Genomic DNA, 5,000 nt, shown 5'->3' with positions numbered 1-5,000 from the left:
GACCGTGATTGCCGAAATTTCCATTTCTGTGATCGTGACTTAGCCCGTGATCCGTGATGACAAAAAAATCAAGTCTCGTGATCGTGATCGTCATTTGTTTTCGTGATCGTGATGGCCATTATTGCAAAGCATTTTATTTTCAACGTACATTTTTCACAGCTGTATCACTCTATGATCCTCTATTCGTCAAGGTGTTCGTGATCGTGAAAACAAAAATCAAGGTAACTGTGATCGTGAAAGCTAAAATTTCCCTTCCCGTGATCGTGATGATACCCCCCCTTTGGGGCCCTCAACAGAGAGCGACAGATTTAGAACCGACTCCAGACGGATGGGAAATGACGTAAAGATACATTTGATGTAAAGCGAGTGGCGCAATTTCACTTGATTTTTCCGAACTTTGATCATTTAGATTTCAAGTGAGCGGTCGGCATTGCACACTCAGACGATGGGCGGTGCCTTGCTGTTCCATTACGCACCCACCGACAAAATTCGCTTTTCGGTATGTTTTAGATAAAGAGAGCTATACAGTGTCATTCTTTAGAATAAATCACGCTGATATTGTTGAATTACATTATTATTTTGTCTTGTTAATTTTTAGCGTGATAAACAAAAAGGGTCCCTGCCTGAACGTTATAACGGGGACGTTGGGGCGGGGATATAGCTCAGTTGGTAGCGCGCTGGATTTGTATTCAGTTGGCCGCTGTCAGCGTGAGTTCGATCCCAGGTTCGGCGGAAATTTATTTCAGAGTCAACTTTGTGTGCAGACTCTCTTCGGTGTCCGAACTCCCCCCCCCCCCCCCCCCCCCGTGTACACTACATTGGGTGTGCACGTTAAAGATCCCACGATTGACAAAAGGGTCTTTCCTGGCAAAATTGCTTTGGCACAGTTAATAATTGTCTACCTATACCCGTGTGACTTGGAATAATAGGCCGTGAAAGGTAAATATGCGCCGAAATGGCTGCAATTACTGGCCGTATAAAATTTCATCTCACACGGCATCACTGCTGAGCGCCTAGAACTGTACCCACGGAATATGCGCGATATAAGCCTCATTGATTGATTGATTGATAACATTTAGAGGGTCACCTAGAATCCGTCCTGATTGGTCAAAAAGCCATATGGGGCACTGAATTGGTAATAATTGTCGCTATCGGCGTGGGTTCGATCTCCACGTTCGGCGAGGCAGAGTCAACTTTGTGCAGACTCTCCTCGGTGCCCGGAACACCCCCCGTGTGCACGCATTCGCACGATAAAGAACCCAAGGTCACAGCGAAAGTCTCAGGGCTTGGAAAGATGAATACACGCATGCAGGAACAAAACAACAAAAATAGTAGCGCCGTATACAGTATGGCAGCTCGCTTTCCCCAGGGAGAAAGCAGCCCGAATGTCCATGAGGGTAACTTCACAGGACCATTAATAATCAATCTTAACCTTATCCTTATCCTTAGAAAGGACTTGCTCACTACACAGTTTTATACATGCATTTCGTGTGTTTTTTTCCTCCTTCCTCTCCCCTGCTACAGATCCCCGTATCGTCCGCCTAATCAGATGTTATATTGCTTTTTAAGAGCACGTGTACTAAACTGTGCTTGTTGTGCTCCATTTGTTAAAGTGATTGTATGCGGCATTGTTATCTGTAATTTTCTGACAAATTGTTTAAACACCTAGTCAGTTGAAAAATTTCAACAACAAAAAAATCAAAGGTATTTGACTGCAAAGATAATTCACTGTGTAAGACATTTATTGGATGGCAAAAACAAGAACGAGATGTGATTTTAAAAACATATGACATTTCGTTGCGCGTTCCACAGACCTGACGTTTATGCACTTTTCCCCTTATGACAGAGCACGCATGATTTTGTAGCAACGGGTTATTTAATTAAAAACATAATTATTAACTGAAAGAGTACAATGAATATGAACAATGGACCGACTAAATCAGGGTGCACATGAAGGACATGCGCACATACCCAGTCTCAATCACCAAGCACCCATCCCCCCCCCCCCACTACCCCCCCTCCCCCCTCCCGCTCCAACCCATCCCCGCACACACACAAACACACAAACAAACACACACACACACACACACGCACACACGCACACAAACACACACACACGCACACACGCACTCAAACAAACACACAAACACACACACACATACACACACACACACACACACACACACACACACACACAATCAACACATGCAACACGCTCAAACGACTCACCTTCGTTAACGGTGAATACCACAGCAGCAGCTTCTCCTTTTTCCCTAGCCAATATGATAACTTTTTCTGATTGTCGATGTGAACGGTAAATCTGACCTGAGCAGGCCTTTATAAGCTATTTCGGACAGGTAACTGACCTGGATAGTATAACATCTTGCAATAATGTAAATGTTTCTAGGGCCAGGCCCCTGTTCCCTTCATTGCGTCACCAATGGGTGAATAGGTCATACACCCAACATACTCCTTCGCTGCGGCGATTTAACATCGAACGCAGAAGAAGAAGAAGAAGAAGCTGCGGCGATACTCGTTCGAGTGGCACGTACTGTACATTCTTTTCTGTGCCCAAACTGGTTTGTTTTGACTTATATTTATTATTTATAGTGCAATCCCTGAGATCAAACATGATACAGAATGCAGAATGGTTCATTACCAAAGGTCCGGATTTCATCCAGTCCAAATTTTGTTTTAGTGGTAAAAGAATATTCAGTCCACCAAAAGGAATCATCCCATCTGAGCTCCCCCTCCACCCACACACACACACACACACACACACACCTCATACATACATTGAGAGAGAGAGATATCGAAGTAAACTTATAACATTGATAAAGTTCTTTATTTCACAATCGCACACGTAAGCATGCACGCACACACGCAAACACACACACACACACACACACACACACACACACACACACACACACACACACATACATACACACACACATACACACACACACAAACACACATAGACAAGTACACACACTCAAACAGTGGTTTACTAAATATAGCATAGACAGCAACGCCACCGTGACAGCTACATGGCTGGACACTACTATCACACGGGAGGAGGATAAAGTGATCACAGATGCATCACAGCTGATTGGTCATGTGACTGACACTTGACATTGAGAGGATGGAAGTTAATGACCTTTTCAGCATGGCGTAGAACGCGTGACGTCATTGGTGGGAGAAAACATCAGTTAAAGGCTTTTAGATTAAGATTGTTATTAACAAGAATTAAATAAACAAGCGTGACAACAACTTATTAAAGCATGAGCTTTTTACAACCTTATACATGTCACAGGGATAGAGCTAAATAAAAATCAATGTTAATCACGGCGACTACCCCATGTGAACTGAGAAAGTAAACAAACGTGCATCGGTCCAGTACAGCCATAACGGGCGAGAGGTTATACAATTTTTTTTTCTTAAAGACAACAAACTAACCACTGTGCCTCCCTACCCTAACCCTTCATTTCACATCCCAGTTTAGTTTGGTCGGCTGGGAAGTAAAGAAATGGATAACGAGAAGATAGGATAAGACAAGATCATTAGGCCAAACAAAAATATATGTTGGTTTAGGGTAACCCGACCGACCCTATTTTTCCCGCCGACCCTAAAAAAAAACAACTTTTGGCACATTTTGCGAACCATACCGAGACTAAGGGAAGTAACCTCCTTTAAAATTAAAAAAAAATAGATTAAAAACACACACACAAAAAGCCGACCTACCGTTACCCTAAACCAACATTATAAGATGTTTGATGGGTTGTTGACAGACCAGCTTATTTGTCGGTCCGAGGGGGAGCATATCGTCTTTTGTTTCATATTTATTGACCAAGGCCGAAGGCCGCGGTCAACGGCCTTGGTCAATAAATATGAAACAAAAGACGATATGCCCCCCGAGGACCGACAAAAAAGCTGGTCTGACAACGAAACCACCAAACATCGTTTTTGTCATCATTTTGGTAGTGAGAAAATAAGTGCCAAATCAACACAGGGAGCCATGCTTTGAAACACAAGTTCCGTTTTGATAATACTGTACATGTTTTGGTGCCCCAGCACGTTGTTGCAATCAAAGCTGGCGTGTGAAAGCAACTTTCTGTGTATTGAGTTCACACAATTTTGGGATAAGTATGTCAGGTTTGATGATGCGCAGTTCTGTAGGTTCCTCTCAGTATTCCACCCCCTCGGTTTTCAGTTGTAAATATTAAGCTTAGTGATTGAATGTGGAAACTACGTTGGGTCAAAGGACACAGAAGATTTGTATCGTGCAAGCAAGGCACGTTGGGTCAAAGGTCACAGAAGATTTGCGTCGTGCAGCGAAGGAATCGCGATCTTGTTTCCGACTCATTGCCTCTTTGTTTTTCATTAGACCTGTCATTCTGCTTACTCGGCTTTGTTAGATGTTTGCATATCTTGTTGCTCTGTTCTTTGCTTTTATTATTGTGTGCAGACTCTCTTCGGTGTCCGAACCTCCCCCCGTGTACACTACATTGGGTGTGCACGTTAAAGATCCCACGATTGACAAAAGGGTCTTTCCTGGCAAAATTGCTTAGGCACAGTTAATAATTGTCTACCTATACCCGTGTGACTTGGAATAATAGGCCGTGAAAGGTAAATATGCGCCTAAATGGCTGCAATCTACTGGCCGTATAAAACACTGCAGAGCGCCTAGAACTGTACCCACGGAATATGCGCGATATAAGACTCATTGATTGATTGATTGATTATTATTTCTTATTTGCGCTTCGTTTAGCGATACAACGTCTTGTGCACGGGTCAAAATATGTGTGTGTCAGGGGTCAATTGGTTTGACTTGAACTTGACGTTCGTGTTTCTTCGAACGTCTGTGTATTGAAACACAGATACACGCACTCCATGACTGTGTGAGAAGACAAAACATATCGCTAGGTTTCATTTGTTTGTGATGAATTTATGACCTTTCATGAAGTAGTTTTGATTTTTGTTTACTTGTGCCAGTTTGC

General features: G+C 43.0%; 1 protein-coding gene across 1 annotated transcript in view; it reads right to left on the bottom strand.

Annotated features, from left to right (window-relative positions):
- Nucleotides 1-2,299, bottom strand: part of LOC138978475 (A disintegrin and metalloproteinase with thrombospondin motifs 14-like) — a 33,881-nt gene extending 31,582 nt beyond the window's left edge. Inside the window, exon 1 of the mRNA XM_070351216.1 lies at nucleotides 2,230-2,299. The gene's annotated coding sequence lies outside the window, so the exon portion shown is untranslated. The remainder of the gene's footprint in view (nucleotides 1-2,229) is intronic.
- Between the last annotated feature and the right edge of the window lie 2,701 nt (nucleotides 2,300-5,000).

This window comes from Littorina saxatilis, linkage group LG10 (genome assembly GCF_037325665.1).
Source record: "Littorina saxatilis isolate snail1 linkage group LG10, US_GU_Lsax_2.0, whole genome shotgun sequence".
In the NCBI taxonomy this organism is placed as follows: domain Eukaryota; kingdom Metazoa; phylum Mollusca; class Gastropoda; order Littorinimorpha; family Littorinidae; genus Littorina; species Littorina saxatilis.
Note: the sequence above shows the minus strand (reverse complement) of the source record. Positions and strands in the feature narration are given on the sequence as shown.